Below are 20,813 nucleotides of genomic sequence, written 5' to 3' on the forward strand. Positions count from 1 at the left end.
TGCCGAGCAAGCGTTCCCTGGCACGGGGAGCCATGGGTACTTGCTTCACATTAGTTCCAACTTAGTTTCCTTCCTTATTTTTTTTTTTTTTTTTACTTTGAACTTCTGGGAATATACTTTTTACATTTTTGCCTGGCCAAAGAAATGTACGTAGCTTCCTCGCTGATAGCACACTGCTTAGAACACTCTGGAAACCATTTGCCCACCTGTCATCCCCAGACAACATACCAAGCAAGTTGAATTTTTTTCCATTTATGTGTATGGGTGTTTCGCCTGTGTGTGTGTCTGCATCACATGCATGCAGTGCCTGGTACCTACAGAGGCCAGAAGATAGTACAGAACTATGGTTACAGACAGCTGTGAGCTGCTGTGTGGGTGTGGGACCTGAACCCTGGTCCTCTGGAAGAGCAGCCGGTAAGAACTCTTACTGCTGAGCCCTCTACAGCCCTGTATAATCTTAATGTAATTATCAAAATCGGAGAAGTGATATCTGTATAATACGCGTAAATTGTTTCATTTAGTTACAATCTAATACTTGTCCCTACTTTCTAAAACTAGAAACTGGTTTGGGCATTCTGTTGAGTGTTTTATAAAAAGCTATAGTGTCAAGACCTAGAGCGCTCACTGCACTTGAGAAAATGGAGTTGATGCCGGCTCCAGAGTGGTCTGAGCTCTAGTCAAGACTTACTGAAGCCTCCCTCCATACAGCCAGGGCCTTGTGGTTCCACACCTGAAATGGAGAAAAAGGAAAAAGTGTTCATTTTCAATTGAGCCCCAAAACTTTGAGATAGTTTTGTAAGTTTTCTTCAGACTGAAAATGCACTTGAGGACTTGTTTTCTTTGCAGCAGGTCCTTTGACAGAATGTTCTGTCCCCTCTGTTCCCTGACTGAGTCATTCCATTCTTAACAGTTTGGGGGCTCTGAGGGAGGAGAGCGGAGTTTGGTGAGCCGCCATCTGTCCACGCTCTCAGCCTCACCTCTTGCTACCTGTAACGACACAAACAGTCCAGGCATGCCTGGCGCCATTTATTGTGAGGGTGTGAGCTTGCTCGCTTTTCACCTGCATGGATCAAACTCCGAGATACTTGTACCTGAGCCACGAGGAGTCTGCTCCCACCACACGTTTAAACAGGCTCCCCTGGCTCTCATGTCGTCTGCTTGGAATTCGGAGCAGCAAACATACTTGTGTGTGTTTTTCTGTACCTGAGCTTACATCAGAGCAACTCTGTGACTCCAAGTCGCCGCCCCCTGGCAGCAGGTGGGGCTTGGGGAAGGAGTGGGGGGCTGGGAATGGATGAGAGGAATGTGCTCTAAGTACCAGTGGGCACCTGTCTTGGAGAGAGCTGCTGTCAGGCCACTGACTTAGCATGCCTCTCGAATGCTGTCATCTCTCACACTGTGAGTCCAGACACCTACCAGGAACCCCAAGCACAGAAGCCCGCAGCAAGTGCCCACAGGGATCAGCATGTCTGCCTCCCCCTCCTGCTCCCGGTACATGGAGAAGCCATCGCCAAGGACGCGTGCTTAGGAATGTGCACGACATTCCCTTCACGGACCCAGGCAGCACCTTCATTCCTTGGCAGTCACTGACATGCACGTCAGTAAACATCTAATCACAGGCCTCCCGTGGATTTCTTCACAATCGTGAGGGTTAGCCAGTGCCTTCCCCTGGGACAGCATGACTTGTCCACTCCCCTCTTGTGTAAGGCAGAATGAGTCGCGTCACTCTGGCCTGCGCCAAGCCTTCCTCTGGCCTAGCTGTGGCACTGCCTCGGGCACAGCACACAGGAAGCTGTATTTTGTTATTCTGAATTCCTGGCCAGCCTCATGTTCTTGGATGAACCAGTGTCCTTGTACACAGTGTCTCTCCTCCCTCATTGATCAGGATTCTTGGCTGAGCCGCAGCCAGCTGACAGCTTCTGGAGCCGGCTGAGTAATGGAGCCCGGCTCCGCAGCACGAGCACCCACGGTGGCCGGCACAGGACCAGACTTGCCTGCCTACCGCCTCAGCCCAGCCCAGGAGCCTCTAATTACACGTCTGCTGTTTGCAGGAGCCCAGGTGGCCTGGGCCCGGGCCCGGAAGAGAGCCCAGGTCTGCTGTCACTGCGGGCCAGCACAGAGGCCCCTGGAGCAGCGAGGTCCGGATGCGCATTCCAGTTTCATCAGGGCCGTCTCTGAAACCACTGCCACACTGTGTCATCTCCCTGTGCCCCGAGTACAGTCAGAACCTGACCTGGCCCGGCAGGAGACTGAGGGTGGTGTGTTCTCTTCCACACAATGTGGCATTGTCTTGGGGGTGGCTCATGTGGCAGAGCTCGGGCCCATTTGACTAGCCTGCAGATGTCCCAGTGTGAACGGCCCACAGTTGTCAGGGCCTCACTGTCTGCCAAGCACTGGGCGCTCCAGATCCTGTGTGGTGACTCCAGGACTGAAGAGACAGCCCCTCAAGGGAAGCGGGGTAGGCTAGGGGGCTGTGCTGCTCATGAGGACCTGGGTCCTCAAGAGAACCATACAGGACAAGGGATCAAAAAGTCACGGCCGTCACAGCTGACATTGCTCCTCGCCAGCGCCAGCCAGCGTATCATGCAAGCCGTGCTGTGGGCTACCAGGAAGGTGGAGTTGAACCAGAGATCTGTTTTAGTTCCGAAGCCACTTTTTCCTTCCCGCCTTCACAGTGGGTGAATCTGTTTGTTCTTGCAAGAATCCACCAGACTTCACCGTGGATTGCCGTGTGTTGTCTGGTAACAACACCGACAAAGACCTCAAAGACTGATTTAGGGATGGTGAGGTGGGCAGGTCCGGCAACCCGAGTTTGCTTCCCGGAAGAAAACCATGCCTCAGAGTCATCCTTTGACCTCCACATGTGCGCACAGTGGCACATATATGCTCGGACACACACACACACACACACACACACACACACACACACACACACAAATAATATTTTTTTAAAGAAACTAGTTTATACCACCAAAACTCATTTAAGGGTTTTTCCTCTAAAACCTGAAGTATCAGGCTGTGGGAAACTTCTTTTTTGTTGTTAAGACGGGGTTTCTCTACATAGGCCCAGCTGTCCTAGAACTCACCATGTAGACCAGGCTGGCCTCAAACTCCGTGAGATCCTTCTGAGTGCTGGGATTAAAGACACGTGCCACTACACATAGCTTGTGGGAAGCTTCTATTTGTGTCATGTTTGTTGCAGGGCCACATTGTAGCCCAGGCTAACCTAAATTTACTCTGTACCCATGCTGGCCTCAAACTCAGTAGTGAACCCCCTACTTCAGACTCTCAAATGTTGGGATTACAGGCATGTGAGTGACCACACCATGGAACATTATCTTTATATATATAGATCTTTCAACGAACAGTCCTGCTATAGACAAAAAGAGGTCAGGCTGCCCACCCAGCACATATAATTCCATCCTTCCTTCATCCCCACCCCAATACCCATTTCTTCTACACAAACTCATATTATTCTTTCTGAATCACACATAAACACCACACCCTCAGGTGCACATAAAACTGTGTTGTGCATACTCCAACGTGTGCTGGGAGGATCAGGGCTGCCTGAGTTGCTCATCTGTGTTTACTGGGAGTGCTTATCCCCTCACTGGGTCCAGCCTGGGGTCTAGTGGGAAGGTTTTTCACTAAAAGTTGACAGTCTAATTCTGAGGATGTTTTGTAGTTCCTTCTGGGGTTAGAAATCCTCACATCGGGAGAGCTTTTCCCACCAAACAAGAATCCGGACTAAAATGAGTCACTACCTGTATTTTCAGAGTGGTTTAGAGCAGCAACCTTTCAGGGTTCCTAACCAGGAGAGGGCAACACAGGGTGGTGGAGATTGTGCTTGGTGAGCCCTGCCCTCCTGCTGAACATGGAAATCCAAAAGTGAGAAGATGCTATGATGGAGCCAGTGATGTCTGTGGGCATCAGAGTGGTCTATGTCTGGTAAAGTAGAGATCTGTTCTATGACCTTGAAACAACGCCCCTAGAGATGTAGCAGCTAACTGTCCTACCTACCTATGGCCTTGAAGTAGGGCTACTCTTAAGCCCTGAGACCCACGTACTCTGCTCTCTTCTCTCCCTGGTGGGCTTGGATGCTGGGATAGACTCAGGTACAGTGTGGGACTGTACCTTGGCCTTCTAGGACCCTATTACTCCCTTCCTTCCTAATTTCTTTACCCTTTAAGCAGACTATGTGGATTTCTCATAATAGCCTATGGGGGTCAGTGCTCAGGAAAGATGGGTTTGGTGGACCAATAAGCCCAAAGGGAAGGGCAGGCTCAAGCGAAAGCAGGTGCTGTCTGTGAAGGAAGCTAAGTTCTGAGGAGAATGCATTGCATTTGCAAACAGAACAAGAAGGATGGCCCCCACCCCTAGCAGCAGGTTCTGTCCCTCCCCAATATTTGTTTTAAACAGTGGGTGTGGTGATATATTGTGTACCCTAATAAACTTTGCCTGCAGATCAGAGAACAGAACAAGCCACTAGATTAAACATGGAGGCCAGGCAGTGGTGGCACACACCTTTAATCTTAGCACTCAGGAGCCAGGGATGCAGATGGATCTCTGAGTTCAAAGCCACCCCGAACTACATGAAATTTACTGGATCTAGGAGAGAAACAGAACCAGGCAGTGGTGGCACACACCTTTAATCCCAATCCCAGCACTTGAGATCTCATGCCTTTGCTTGGGAAGTGCACATGCCTTTAATCCCAGGAAGTGATGGCTGGGCGGAGAAAGGTAGATAAGGATGAGGAGACAGGAACTAGAGGGATTTCCAGGCTGAGGAGTTGGTGAGGTAAGAGGTGGTGGCTGTGGCTTGTTCCTTTGTCTGTCTGATCTTTCAGCATTTACCCCAATATCTGGCTGCAGGTTTTTTATTGTAAGACCATTTTGAGTTCGTACAAGAGGGTGATGCCCTCAGCCATCTCCCACAAGCCCACGCCCTGCCCATTCCATGGTCCTACCACTGCCATGACTATCAGGCACATGAAATTAGAACTCGGATTGACAATCAGGAAAAGAGGCATTTGCAAACAGAAGCGTATGTATATAAAACTCAAATCACTAAGCACATAAGAAAAATTAATACCAAGAAGAAAAGCCCAAAGGCCAGGCTGTGGTGGTGCACACCTTTAATCCCAGCACTCAGGAAACAGAGGCAGGCAGATCTCCATAAGTTCAAGGCCAGCCTGGGCTTTCAACAGAGTGAGACCTTATCTACGGGGAAGGAGGGAGGGAGCTCAAAACAAAAGTAATGCCAGAGATAAGCACTTGCCTACCATACATGAGGCCCCAAGTTCAATCACCAACACTGCCACAAAACAAAAACAAAAAACACAAGGCTAACCCTCATGCAAACATTGCACAAAGCAAACTGATATTAAAACAACAATCCTCAGAGATTAACCAGCATAGTCTATTCATGAAACAAGAACAGGATGTAATGTAAAAACCCCAAGGGATAAAATCTGAGATGGAGGACTAGAGAGCAGCATAGAGGAAATAATTAAAACATAGAAAACGGGTTCAGGCGGGGGTGGCTTAGCAGGTAAAAGCACCTGCCACACAAACTTGACAACCTGCTCTCAGTTCCCGGAGCACACATAAGAGCCAGGTGACATCCTGTGGTGAGATGGGAGGCAGACCTGCCTGAAGTTCCCAGGCCAGGTAGGCAGCGGGTGGTCCATGTACAGTGACAGAAACAAGAGAGACCTTGCCTCAACACGGCTGGAGGTTAAGAACCAGCTCGTAAAAGCTGTCGTCTGACCTTTACACATGTACGGGACATACACGTGCCCACACTCACACAGTCAGTCAATCAATAGACAGGAAAAGGGGTTAGGCTATAGTTCAGGGACACAGTGTTTGATGAGCGTGTGAGAAATCCTGGCCTCAATCCCTGGTACTGCAAAATAAATTAATAAAACATAGAACTTTCCAGATTTGAAGATACAGGAAAACAAGACCACACCTAGATACATTTTCAAAAAACTCCATACCACCAATAAGAAAAGCAGTAAAGCTTCCAAAATGAGAGAAAAAGCCGCGGCGGCAGAAGTGTAGACCAGGACACCTACTTCAAGATTCTCAGAAAAACTCGTCTGAATCCAAAACCGTGTACTCGGCCAGCTTCGGAGCATTCGCTAGTCCTTTTTCATTCTTCTTAAACTTTTATTCACTTATTTTGTGTACTGGGGGGAGGGTGCACATGCCACAGCTTACACATGGAAGTCAGAGGTCGATTCCTGGGAGTCTGTTCTCTCCTTCCACCAGGGGCTTCTGAGGATCGAACTCAAGAGTTCATCTTGGAGGTGAGCCCTCTGCTGTGTCTCACTGACCCACTTTGTGCAGTCTTTTGAGCTGAGCTGGGGCTCCCAACTGCAGGCTTCCAGGCTTCCAGGTGCGCCATGCCCCACCCAGGGTTTATGCTAATTCGCTTTCAGACTCCGTTCAGGATCTGGAACGCCAGGAGGCCCCTGTGGTGGAAGTTTTAGGAAGGAGGACAGAGTGGGAAGTCTTCTCATCATTGGCGACTGTGCCACTGAGAGGGTCATGGGACCCAAGTCTTTTCCTCCTTTGTCCCAGCCATGAGGTAAGTGGCTTTCTGCCCCTTTAAACTCCCTACAATAATGAGCCACCTCCCCACAGGCCAAAAGCAATGGACCCAAGCCTCCAAACCTGTGAATTCAAATGAAGGTCCGCTCCTTTGTAGCAGACTTCTCTCGGGTATTTATCCCGGGGGTGAAAAGCCGACTAACACAAACTGCAACCCAGTAGAACAAACAAAAAGAATCTAAGGGGTAGGTGATGTGAGGTCCAGGGCCAGTGCTGAGCAAAGCGGCCATTACAACTTACAGTCAAGTGATTTTTATGCATGAACGAAGATAAACAATAGGAAACTCAGACCCCAGATTAATCTGAGGAGAGGGGACAGGAACAGAGTGAGAACAGATTGGTGCTGTAGACATAAAGGACAGATTTGATGACTGAGGACATTGCTGGTACTATTAAGTACACTTTAAAATTCTAGAGGTAGAGAAATGTGTGTCTGATTAGCCACCCTGCCCACAACCAATAGAAACCCAGGGTACACCCAGTACCCCAGTGGAAGGTGGAAGCAGGAAGATCAGAAGTTCAAGGCTATCCTGGGCTACATGAAACCCTGTCTTTAAAACAAACAAATAAAAAACAACAACAAACAAACAAAAAACTATTAAAAATTCTCTGAGGTTGGATGAGTATAAGATTTTGAGTTCAAAATAATTTTCCTTCCTCCTTCTCCTCCCCCTCTTTTTTCTCTTCCTTCCTCTCCCTCCTCCTCTCCCTCTTCTTAATTTGGTTTTTCTGGAACACTCTGTAGACCAGGCTGGCCTTGAACTCAGAGATCCGCCTGCTTCTGCCTCCCGAGTCCTGGGATTAAATGCGGAGCCGCCACCACCTGGGGCTCTGTTCCTTTTTAACTGCCACTGCCAAGGCATGTAGGCATCATGTTCACCTTGGGCCCAGAACCCTAAATGCAGAGTCAGGGTGTCTTGTTCCTAACTCCTACCAACACTTTCCCTCTTTCTTTCTTTCTTTCTTTCTTTCTTTCTTTCTTTCTTTCTTTCTTTCTTTCTTTCTTTCTTTTTCTTTCTTTCTCTCTCTCTTTCTTTCCTTCTTTCCTTTCTTTCTTTCTTCCTTCCTTCCTTTCTTTTGTTTGTTTGTTTTTTGTTTTTTTCAAGACAGTGTTTCTCTGTGTAGCTTTGCGCCTTTCCTGGATCTCGCTCTGTAGACCAGGCTGGCCTCGAACTCACAGAGATCCGCCTGGCTCTGCCTCCTGAGTGCTGGGATTAAAGGCGAGCGCCGCCACCGCCGCTGCCGCCACCACCACCCAGCTTCCCCTTTTCTAAGGAAGATAAAATTCCCTCTAGAGTCGTAAACAGATTCTTGCTTTGCTTCATAAACCAAATCTGTGTCACATGCAGAGAGGATGGTCACTACCAGCTTTTGTAGCAGAGATGAATGCCGTGGGGAGCACCGCCCACCCGCAGAGACGCATGCTCAGTTGCCATAAATAGCGCTTCCCATCTGCAGACATGAGGAACCAAGCCGGTGCCCAAAGGTCAGAAGGAGTGCCGAAATGCTGCTTGAAGGGGTGGTGTTGATATCCTCAGCCATTTCTAAATCCTGTTTCCTAAAGTTTGTGAAATAAATGATTTCTAGGTCCTACCAGTTGCCTGGGACCGCAGATCCATTTCACAGAACAGTCCTAGGGGATTAATGTGGGGTTTTTTGTTTCTTTGTTTTGTTTTGTTTTTAGAAAGGCTCACTCTGAAGATCAGGCTGGTCTTGAACTCAGAGATCTGCCTGCCTCTGCCTCCCGAGTGCTGTGGCATGGACCACAGTGGTAACATTTAACATGTGTCTGTTGGTAACTTACAGACCAGCCCACAGGTAATAAAAGGGACAGAAGTTGTTGCCAATTTGAGCAGCAGAATTATAACAAGCTTGGTTTAATGAATAGACACCAGCACCTAGCAATTAAAGAATGTACATGCTTTTGTTAAGGATGTACTAAAATATAATAGAGAACAGAACACAAAAACTTAAAAAAAAAAAAAAAAAGCTTCACTCAATGAACACAACCAGGGAGGAGAACCTTCCAGAACCCCAGGGGCCTCCGAGCTTACCTCCCACCTTACCACAGTCCACCACAGTTAGGTATCCACCCTGCGCTTCATTAATTCACATGCTGCGAATTAATTTGCCTGTTTTTAAACTTTCTAGCCAGGAAATTTCAGGAACCAGCACTGACACTAGAAAACCAGATTTGCTAAATCCTGACCTGACTGCGGGCTGACACGGGTCAGCCCGACATCAGCCGGACCGGACCGCGGGCTAACACACACAGATCAGCCCGACATCAGCCCGACCAGACCGCGGGCTAACACACACAGATCAGCCCGACCAGACCGTGGGCTAACACACAGATCAGCCCGACCGGACCACGGGCTGACACGGGTCAGCCCGACCAGACTGCGGGCTAACACACAGGTCAGCCCGACATTAGCCTGACCGGACCGCGGCTAATACACACAGGTCAGTCTGACCGGACCGCGGTCTAACACACAGATTAGCCCGACATCAGCCCGACCGGACTGCGGCTAACACACACAGATCAGCCCGACCGGACCGCGGCTAACACACACAGATCAGCCCGACCGGACCTAGGGCTAACACACACAGGTCAGCCCGACCGGACCGCGATCTAACACACAGATTAGCCCGACATCAGCCCGACCGGACCTAGGGCTAACACACACAGGTCAGCCCGACTGGACCGTGGGCTGACACTCACAGATCAGCCCGACCGGACCGCGGCTAACACACACAGATCAGCCCGACCGGACCGTGGGCTGACACACACAGATCAGCCCTACCGAACCGCGGCTAACACACACAAGTCAGCCCGACCGCACCGCGGGCTGACACACACAGGTCAGCCCGACCGGACCGCGGCTAGCACACACAAATCAGCTGGACCGGACCGCGGGCTAACACAGTTAGCCCGAACGGACCGCGGGCTGACACAGGTTAGCCCAATCGGACCGCGGGCTAACACACACTGATCAGCTTGACCTGACCTCGGGCAAATGGCAGGCTAACACAGGTGCGCGCTAACACAGGTCAGCCTGGCCCTCGGGCATGGACTGTGTTTACGGGAACTTTCACTAACCTGCCTTATTTGGCTTCCGAAGCCGCAAGGCTTTCTGCTTCCGGATCAAACAGAGACACTGTGGCGACACAACTGTGCCTTTTTCTTATTAAAAAGTTAATAACCTGCTCTACTTACCAACATCTGCATCAATGGGAAATGCCGAACTTGTGGTTTTCAGCGGTGCCAAGTCTGTGTGGCTCATAAAAACCTCAAATTCATTAAGGGTTCATCCTGGCCTCCTTCTCTTGGTTGAGAGTACCCCATTTTCAACTTTTGGGCGCTTGTCCAGGTTTGGTACTCCCCTCACACCCCAGGAGTGCTCCAGGATTGGGGCGAGTCTGCTCCAGTCTGATCTTCCTCCTGGTGAACGCGTGCTCTTCTGGTAATCTTCGTTCAGAAGCGATCAGAGATTCCAGGCCCTGGGGACACCTCAGCAGTCTTCGGGAAGGGCGATTCCATTAGTCTGAGGTCCTCTAGATAAACTGATTGGTCTAAGTGTCTGAGGAAATCGTGGTGGCCACTTGTGGTTTGTCTACTTTCTTGTATTTCTCACTTTTCTTATCTGTGTCTGTTCAAGCCTGTCTGTCACTTTCTACCTACCGCTGTCCAAGGGGACATGTGCCTCCTTTGCCACCCTCTGGTCAGTCCCTTTTTGCCTTTGAATGGACTGACCCTAAAACTAGCCAATTGACTTGGACCTGCTTGCTACAAGGGTTCAAAAATTCACCCACTCTGTTCATTGAGGCCTTAGGGAGAGAAAGACCTGGCCGCCTATTGGGCAGATCACCCAGAACTCCGGTAGAGACACCACCTTTGACCTCCTGAGTCTTCTGGGAAAACCGGGTTACCAATGTCAGCTAAGAAGGCCCAAATTTGCAGACAACTGGTCACCCATTTCGGATACCAACTAACCCAAGGTAAGAGACAGCTATCCAACCAGAGGATTTAGAAGATCACACCGTAATCTGGCCCCAGACCTAGAGGCAAGTCTGTGAATTTTGGGGGGCAACCCATCCTGTAGACTCTGTATTCCACGCCTGGCTAAACTTGCCCTGGTTGAGGCTCTCAACTTGAGCACCAGAGGGGAAGGGTGGAGATCAGTTGAGGCCCTGCTGCCCTCAAGGGGTCAGAGGCTTAGCCGCGGCTGGTATCTACCCCTGCCTTGGCCCTGCCAGATACAGAAAAACCTTTCCCCTTGTACATAAAAAAAGGGAATGGCGAAGAGGGTACTTACTCAAAAATTGGGACCCTGGCAGCAGCCAGGAGCCTACCTCTCCAGACGACTTGACCCAGTGGAGGCAGGATGACCCCTTTGTTTAAAAATTATCCTCAAAGGACCCCCACGTCAGTGGATCTTGAGTGCCCAAATACCCCTATCTGCCCCTGCTATTTGGACCAACCCCTATCAGTTCTCACGTGTGGCTGCTTTAAATTCTGCCAGTGCCCCAGCAGATGCTCCCTTATGCAGCCCGGACATGACTGATCACAGACAGGAAGGAGCAGCCGAGTAGTCAATGGCAAAACCACAGTCACAGACCCAGTGCTCCTGCCAATCCCACTCACGCGGTTGAACTGCTTGCTTCCCAAGGGGACTCCTGCTTGCCCAAGGAAAGAGTTTTATACCGACTACTGCTTTGTGTTTGCCACCTGTGGAGTTGTAGATTGGGGAACAGAAATCAAAACTCAAAGCCAGTTTCTACAGATGGGAAGCCACATTTGTTATAAACTTGCTAAGTCTTGAGGCCAGAAGGACCAGAGCAGCTGGGGGCTACCTCCTCCTGCGCAGCTTAGATGCTGGAGCCTTGGATGGGGTGGGGGAAGTGAAAGAAAGAAGGATGGACAGACAAACAGAAACCCTGGGTCTGGTGGGCGCAGGAACCTCAGCTCTTTTATTATGTTCAACCCAAGGGGAGGGGTTAGTTCATCAGTACGAGGGCTCTGTCTGGAGCCAGGTCAGGCTGTAAACCTTTGGGAGGAGGAGGAGGCTGCAGCTGCCGCTTTGCACACACCGGTCGGTCATTCACAAACACTCAGTACTTGCACACACTCAACACTGGCACCCAGGCCCAAGGAAGGCTCTGTCACTTCCGCGGGTCTGAAGCACTGGTCCTTGACATGGCTACGCCCACGTCAACAATAAACGTTCACTTCATCCGTCCTTTACACACTCACTCGGGGCTTCCTCTGCTTCCCACAGTGGGCTTGTCACCTGTTTCAGGGGGCAAAGCAGGCAGGAGGTGGAGCTGGTCTCACTGCATTCTGGCATGTGGTCTTTTGGGGGTTGTGGGCCACACACTGCTGCTGCTTCATCGCTGTTTGCTGATTTCAGGTATTGCCGAACAGCTGTGGCCAATGGCTCCCACCTGCCGCCTGCAGGCCAGCTGCTCCCTGCCCCCAGGGCTGATGGACAGGCCTGAGAAGACCAGTGCTTCCCCACCACATGTGGAATGGTTACCAAAATGACCCACTGCAAAGGTAAGACACAGCTCTCTGACAGTGTCACGCTGAAGTTAAAGACCGGACCCCAGGGAGAGCAGGGAAACCAGAGAAACAAAACGAAGACTACGGATACTCGAAAATAGCCAGCACTGTGCCCCTGTGGATGTGTGATATATAATATATTGCTTTGACTGTTTACATAAGAAGAGAAAAAAAAATCTCAAAATCAGTGAGATAGCATCCAGCTTTAGCCAGAAATGGTCCAGAAAGTAAAGAATAGCAATTTCTGGCAGCCAGGTGTGGTGACGCAGATCTCTGAGTTCGAGGTCAGCCTGGTCTACACAACAAGTTCCAGGACAGCCAGGGCTACACAGAGAAGCCCTGTCTCGAAAAGCAAAAGAAATCAAAAAGACTAGTAATTTCTGAAGGGTGCAGCTCAGCTGGTCGAGCGCCTGCCTATCTGGCACTGAGCATGCAGGCCCTGGGCTCCACCACAAAACCAAATGGCATCCCAGCATTTGGGAGGAGCAAGCAGGGAGATCAGAGGTTCAAGGCTATCCTTGGCTACACAGCAAGTTCAAGGCCAGCCTGAGACCTGTGAGACCCTGTCAGAAGGAAGGAAGAACTTGGGCCATCGGCTGATGAGGTGACTCAGTGGGCAAAGGCGTTGGTTGTCAGGGCTGATGACTGCAGCTGAGTCCCGCGGCCCCATGTGGTGGAGAGAACTCACTCCCACAGGCTTTCCTCTGACCTCTGCACCTCACCTCCCTTCTCTCCCACCCCTCTCCTTACCTGCTCCCTACCCACCCCTACCCCCAGGGGAGGCAGTTCTGAGCTGAACAGCAGGCTGAGCAGGCCAGGAGGAGCAAGCCAGTAAGCAATCTTCCCTGACCTCTGCTTCAGTTCCTACACTCTTTTCCTTCAGTGACGGAGCGTGGCATGGGAGTGTAAGGTGGAGCAAACCCTTTCCTCCCCGTGGGCTTTAGGCCACGATGTTTAGTCCCAGCAATAGAAACCTTAAGCAGGACAGGGAGGGCATGACCATAAATACTTCAAAGGCAGTCTGACTACATGTCCACTTAGCAGAACAGCAGCAGTAGTTGCCTCCACAGAGGTCACAGCCTATGACCTTTGAAGCCACAGGCTTTTGCCAGTTTTAGAGTGCCAAGCATGAATTGCCTCCTGTGGAGCAGGCCCCGGTATTTGGTTACCCCGACACCTTTCATGGCACTAGCGCAGCTGTGGGCACATCTTGATTGGCAGGTCGGGATTGTAGCATGAAGGGCTGTAATATCACTGATGACTTTTCTTCCCCAGATGCCTGCACTGTGAAAGCTAGGCAGCAGGAGGAAGTTTTCAGGTCAGACCAGCTGGATTTCTCTACATCGTGTAATCAGTGTGTTGAATTTGAAGGGAGTCATCCATTCATAAAAGTATAGTTACATAACAACATAGGTGTCCCATAGAAACACTTCCCCGACTCTCATGCACCATCAGTGGGACACAGGCACACTTCCAAGTGGTACTGCGCTGTAAAACGCTCGGTTTGCAAAGCGGTGTGCACAGTGGCTCCTACTGTTGATATTTACAAATAATACATGTAAAAAAGAGCACAAATCGTGTGGGTCTAAGCCGGTACCACTACACGGTTTCTAAGTTCGTAGAAAGGCTGGAAGGAACACAGGGTGGGGCTCCCCTGGAGAAGAGGGAAGACCGGCAGGAAGGAGACATTTCAAGTCTTGCTTTATGAAGCCTTCACGGTTGAGATCTTTCTCCAGAATAGCTATGGACATATTTGTATAATTAAAATATTTTAAAGTGCTTCGAGCCCCAGCCGGTGCTGAGATGATGTCTCACAACTAATGACATGATATTATCTGTCCACCACCAGGGATAATTGCCCTAAGCGTGCCGAGTGGCTGTGGTCCCTGCATAAGGCTGTGCAAGCGTAGCCAACTGCTAGACAAGGAAGTACTCGGCAAGGTGATCTCCTTCTGCCTGTGAGCTCCATTCTCCCTTGGGTAGATGGCTGCAAGCCAAATACAAGGGGCCAGGCCTCCCACTCAACTGCTTGGGCTTATCACCCACCACAAATGCAAAACAACCACACAGTGTAGCTCAGGCTGCAAGTCCGCCAACTCAAGAAACCCGCCCTGTGGAACCCAGGACCAACACCGACCACATCCCAGCTGGGGCCGGAATCCATTACACCTTCTCCTCGGGGCTCTGCTTAGGAAGGCAGCAACCTGAGCAGCCACTTCTCAAGGTTGTGAGTCTCCCGTTCACGGCCTAGCTGCACAAAAGCTTCCAAGAAAAGATGGCACTCCAACAGGGCAGATCTGGCCTTCCAACTTCACACTCAGTGCCTTCCGTCAGCGTGCAGACCACCTGATCAGCATCCCCCAGGCCACACGTTTATTTTTGAAAATGGTAACACCACTTCTAATGTTTACCTGACAATTAAACTAACAGTGATGCTGCCTCGGATCCAGTCAAAGGCCTGATGCACTGTGGCACTTTGTCCCCAGACCCTCTAATGTCTTGGGTTTTTTGGTTTATTTTTTATTTTTACATGTATGAGTGTTTGTCTGCATTCATGACGTGTGTACCACATACATGTCTGGTGCTCACGGAAGCTAGAAGAGGGAGCTGGATCCCCAGGAACTAGAGTTACAGATGGTTGGGAGCCGACATGTAGGTGCTAGGAATTAAACCCATGCCTCTGCAGGAGCAGCCAGTACTGAGCTTTGTCTCCAGTCCCTCTCATTTTAATTTTAAGCCACCTGGAAGCCTCTACAAACAAACTGAATTTTAAAAAAAAACAAAAAAAACTTGCTTGTTTGAGTCAAGGTCACCTTGTGAAGACCAGGCTGTCCTGGAACTCCTGGCAATCTTCCTGTCTCAGTTTCCTGAATGTTGAGAGGACAAGCTTGCGTTCATGCTAGACCCAAATACTTTTCTAAAAAAGTGATCACATGCAGGGCTGGAGAGATGACTTAGTGGTCAAGAGCACTGGCTACTCTTCCAGAGGTCCTGGGTTCAATTCCCAGCACCCACATGGTAGCTCACAACTGTCTGTAACTCCAGTTCCAGGGGATCTGACACCTTCACCCAGACACACATGCAGGCAAAATACCAATGAAACATAAAATAAGAATAAATAAATTATTTTAAAATGTTAAAAAAAAAAGTGATCACATGCAAAATTGCAAAGTTAAAGCAGCAAGTGGCTGAGGCGTGCCTGGGAGGCAGGCGGGAGGCCCTGTGAGACTGCATCTGACCTCGTGACCAGGCTTGTTTGGGAGGTTGAATCCATCCTTGCAAGCTGCAGGAATGGGGATGCTGATGCAGTGATGGAGGAGCCCGTGGATGACGATAAAGGTAGTTGTCTAGTCAGGGTTTTTATTGCTGTGGTGAAACGCCATGACCAAGGAAGAAAGGGTTTATTTCCCTTACACATCCAGGCCACAGTTCATCACTGAGGGAAGTCAGGGCAGGAACTCAAGCAGGACAGGAACCTGGAGGCAGGAGTGTAGCAGAAGCTATGAAAGAACACTGCTTACGGCTTCCTCAACTGACTTCTTGTCAACTTGTCACACATATGTGTCACCGTTAAACATCATTTTCTATTCTTCTCTATCCCCAAGATTTCAAATCACAATATAAAACAGCTGAACTTCCAGGGCTGGAGAGGTGGCTCAGAGGTTAAGAGCACTGGCTGATCTTCCAGAGGTCCTGAGTTCAATTCCCAGCAACCACATGGTGGCCTCAAACATCCGTAATGAGATCTGGTGCCATCTTCTGACCTGCAGGCAAACACTATATACATAATAAATAAATCTTTAAAAATATCAACTTTTGTAGTGATATTTTATTTGTGCTGAAATGTGATATTTTATTTGTGCTTTAATAAACAAATCTTGGGGCTGGAGAGGTGGCTCAGAGGTTAAGAGCACAGGCTGCTCTTCCAGAGGTCCTCAGTTCAATTCCCAGCACCCACATGGTGGCTCACAACCATCTATAATGAGATGTGATGCCCTCTTCTGGCATGCGGGCATACATGCAGGCAGAACACTGTATACTTAATAAATAAATAAATCTTAAAAAAATAAATAAAATAAACAAAGCTTGCCTGGAAATCAGAGGAAAAACCGAGCCATTATAAGTAAACACAAAAGTCATGCAATGTAAGCACATGCCTTTAATCCTATCACTTGGCAGGCAGGGATCTGTCTGGATCTCTGTGAGTTTAAGGCCACATTGGGAACAGAGCCAGGTGTGGTGGCACACGCCTTAAATTCCAACACTAGTTAACCACAGAGGTCTGGAGGTCTGTACAGACTGACAGAAAGAGACAGAGCTGGGCAGGAAAAGGAAGTGATGTAGCTGGACAGAGAGAGCAAATCAGATGGCAGAACAGCAAGGCACATAGGTGTGGGTAGACAGGAGTAGCTCACATTTGGAAGCTGAGGTATCGGTGAGGTGAGGTTAGCTGTGGCTGTTGCTATTCCACTGATCTCTCTCAGACTTTAACCCCAATTTCTGGCTCTGTGTTTTTTTATTTAATAAGACTGTTTAGAAATTCATCTACAAACTTTCAAAAGTCCCAGATTTACAATTTCAAACACTTTAAAAGTTCAATCTCCTTAGACATCCAGTCTCTTTCAAAGTGTAAGTCTTTCTAAAATATCCATAACCTCTCTGAAACTCTTGTCTCTCAACTGTGGGCTCCTGGAAAAATCAAAAAAGTGAAATACTTTCTTACTCCTAGAGGAATGAGCCAGGGTACAGCGACAGTCAGATCAACAGTGTAAGCTCCAATGCCAGACTGCAGTACTCACGATTTTCAGGACTCCAAAGAGCTTGTCATGCAGCTTGTCTCCTGAGCTCAGGCCAGCTCCACTCCATGGATGCTGCTGTCCTTGGTGACTGTCCCATGGTACTGGCATCTCCAAAACACTGTGATCTCTGCACCTGGGCTGTATCATCACCCACAACCTCTCCCGGGCTCTCTTAGGAAGTCTGACCCTGCCACATGGTTCCACGCCTCCACTTCTCTCCATGACCCCTTCACCCTGGGGCTTCTCCTGCCCCCAGACTGCACCTTCACCAACAGCCTCTCCTGGGTTCTCTTCAGGGACTCCAGCTCTGCCACACAGCGCCAAGCCTCAGCTGTTCCCCAGGACCCATCATGCTTCCAAAACCAGCACCACCTGGGTGACTTGACACATTGCCGAGTTCAGTTGACACATGAGCTGCAGCCTCGGGCCCCTCTGGACCACAGCTTCTGTGTGCCGGCCTGAGGAAGTGCTTCCAGATTACCACCCTCCACGATCCTCTTCTTAATCATGCCGGCCGATTGGTGCCCATTGTTCCTCTTCGGTGGTTCTGGTCTCTTGTCAACTATGGCCCATTCTTCAGCCCCAGCTGACTCCAGAACCACAGATTCTTAACTCAAAATGTGCAGTGGCCCAGATAGTCTTGAAGTGACTCTCAAGCTTCCCTCCGGAACTTCACAAGCCAGGCCTCTATGTCTGCTCTGTTCTCAGCATAATCCTTTCATCTGCCAAGCCCACCGAACAGGCTGCTGAGACAGATCTGAGCACTCCTCCAGGCCGAAGTTCCAAAGTCGTTCCACAGTCCTCCCTGAACACACAGTCAGGTCTGTCACAGCAATGATCCACAACCTGGGACCAATTTGTCTTAGGGTTTCTGTTGCTGTGATGAAACACCATGACCAAAAGCAACTTGAGGAGGAGAGGGTTTATTCGGCTTACACTTCCACAGCCCAGTCCACTGAAGGAAGTCAGGAGGGGAACTCAAGCAGGGGAGGGACCTGGAGGTGGGAACTGACTCAAAGGCCATGGAGGGTGCTGCTTACTGGCTTGCTCAGCCGGCTTTCTTACAGACGCCAGGACCACCAGCCTAGGGGTGGTCCCACCCACAGCAAGCTGAATCCTCCTGTCAGTCATCAATCAGGAAAATGTACCACAGGCTTGCCCCCAGGTGCCAGTCTGGTGGGGACATTTCCTCAGTTGAAGTTCCTTCTTCCAAAATGACTAGCTTGTGTCAGGTTGACATAAAGTTTGTGAGTACAGCGTCACGTGATGGTGAAGGTGGAGTTTTCCCCGTCCCCAGTGTTCCATGAAGTCTTGCTCAGTACCGTTCAGGACACCTCAGGGCTCCGCGCCAAGACCACGCTGGGGACAGGCAACGGTGTTCGCAGGCCCCAGCTGAGCTTCTGCCCTCAGCCCTCACACTCAGTCCCACTTGGGGGTTCAAGGGAAGGAGCTGGCCTACACCACAGGCTGTGTGAGCCTGGCCAGCTCCTGCTCCTCAGGGACTGAGGCCCAGCTGCTGCCCACTCACCCAGGCAAAGATGAGATACTTCCTAAAACCACCCAGAGGCTTCGGCAGCATGAGCTCCAGAAGGTTTATATTCTCTTTCATCCTGAGTGAACCGTCAATGGAACGTGGAATGGGGGATCAGACTCCAGGCTGACACTGTTGACTATACCCTAAATGTTTTCAGAAACATGCTTTGCTGCATCCTGAAGCCTTTGGCATTTAAGACACACCACGGCAGAGGACACCCTGGATTAGAGGTGTGCACCATCCTGGAGTTAGAGGTGTGTACCACTCTTGTATTTTTTGTGGTGCTGGGTATCAAACCTGGGTTTTGTGCATAGGGGTAAGCTTTCTCCCAGCAGAGTTAAACCCCCAACCCCCTCTCTGGGCTTTAGTCAGTGAAAAAGCAGAGAAAATGCAGAACTGTGTATTATCTATTCTGTGCAAAATATGGAAGAAAGATGAAGCATGGGGAGGCACACCGGCGCTCAGACTGAGGCAGGAGCATTGTGAGCCATTTTTACAAAACCAAGAGGAAGACACAAAGTACCAAGAGCACTCCCAACAGAAGGGGCCACTGTTAGGTGCCGGGCACAAAAGTGCTGTGGACCTTGTCCTCCTTTGGGGTACCACTTTGCACCTAGAAAAGAAGGGCTGGTCCTCACTGCCCTGCCCCTCAGCAGCCCTCAGAGCAGGCCCGAAAAGTGCCAGCTACTCTTTGAGATGAATATACTTTTACAAGGAAAAGAAACTGCACACACACACACACACACACACACCCCAAGGTGAAGTCACTGAGTGACTCCAGAGAAAGAGGCAGCCAGCCCACTAACTGGCTACACCCCATGCCTCACCCCAGGCCGCCTTTCCATATGTACAGCCCACCCCCACCCCCTCAGTTCCGGGTCCCCAGCCACCTGTTGGAGAGGAGCCGGCTGGACTAGCATGGCAGGCAGAGCAGCCTAGGGGCTAGAATCTTATCAAGCCCGAGCTAGCAGGCTACAGTTAGCAGACCTGAGGGCCCGATGAGACAGCTGCCTGGAGCCCCTACTCTGCACCCCATGGGAGAGACCTTCACTCCAGATGTGCAGGCTGATACAACTTCCTCTCAAAGCCCTCTTTCGGAGCGGGCTTGCCCAGTCACCTGCAGCTGCTCCAGGGCATGGGCACGATGAGTGTCACTTCTCCCAGGACCCCCTGTAGATGGGGGGGGGGAGGTCTTTCCAGGAAACCATGCGGAGATGGGGGCTGCAACGTGGAAGACTTGGGAATCTGAGCATGGTCACGATCAACAATAAATTACTTGCAGAGAACAGTTGGAGGTGTCCCAAGACAAGGGTCTCACTCTAGCCCAGGCTGGCCTGGAACTACGTGAGCCAGGCTGGTCTCAAACTCATGGTCTGGAATTAGTGTTGACCACCACCCCTGGACTTTGGCTTTCCTTATCATATGAAGTATATTTTACAGGTACCTCAATTCCAGCTGAAATTCAAATTCACCCTGACCCTGCCATCTCCTTTATTTACCAGCTCATAAGAGTAAATTGACTTTTTTGTTGTTGTTCAAGTAAAAAAATGTGAAAACTGCTTCTCACTGCCCTCCCTGTCCCATCTGTCACTGAACATCCTCCGCTGCCACTGGCCCTGCCTTACCACTGGTGGCCAGGGCTCTGCTGGCCCCGTGACACAGCCTGTGGCATCCTAGCAACCGGGGCTCCTCCACTGGCTCGGGCACCCCCCCCAGCTTCCCCTCACCCAGCCCTCCTCACCCTGCCCCCCAGCTTCCCCTCACCCAGCCCTCCTCACCCTGCCCCTCCAGCTTCCCCTCCCCCTGCACCCCAACCCCCCACCCCACCCCCGCACTGACTGCTTCCCCAACTCCAAGCAAGCGCCCGCCTCGGGGCCTCCGTACTTTTTGTCTTATGCTTGAAGCCTCTCAATAGAGACCTGCCTATTCTTCAGATCTCAGAGCCCTTACCAGAGAGGCCTTTGCTAAGCAGGTAGGCAGCTTCATTTCTCCCCGCAGGACATACCAGTGTACCTTCTCATCCGTCCCTCTCCCACAACTAGGCTCTGTAAGGACAGAGCCCATGGCCTTACCCCCAGGACCAGTGACAGGCTCGACACATTTTAGTCTTTGGTAGATAGGGAGCTGAGTGAAGTTTCTGCTGTATGTAGCCTTGGCTTGGTCTGTGAGAGCTTGGAACTTGTGGTGATCCTCCTGCCTCAGCCTTCCTAGTACTAGGCTCACACCAGTGCACTGACTGCCACACCCAGCCTAACCTGTTAAGTGTGGTCTTTAATATCATAAATTTCATTGGCCTGCT

The sequence above is a fragment of the Peromyscus maniculatus genome, chromosome 2, assembly GCF_049852395.1.
Source record: "Peromyscus maniculatus bairdii isolate BWxNUB_F1_BW_parent chromosome 2, HU_Pman_BW_mat_3.1, whole genome shotgun sequence".
Classification (NCBI taxonomy): domain Eukaryota; kingdom Metazoa; phylum Chordata; class Mammalia; order Rodentia; family Cricetidae; genus Peromyscus; species Peromyscus maniculatus.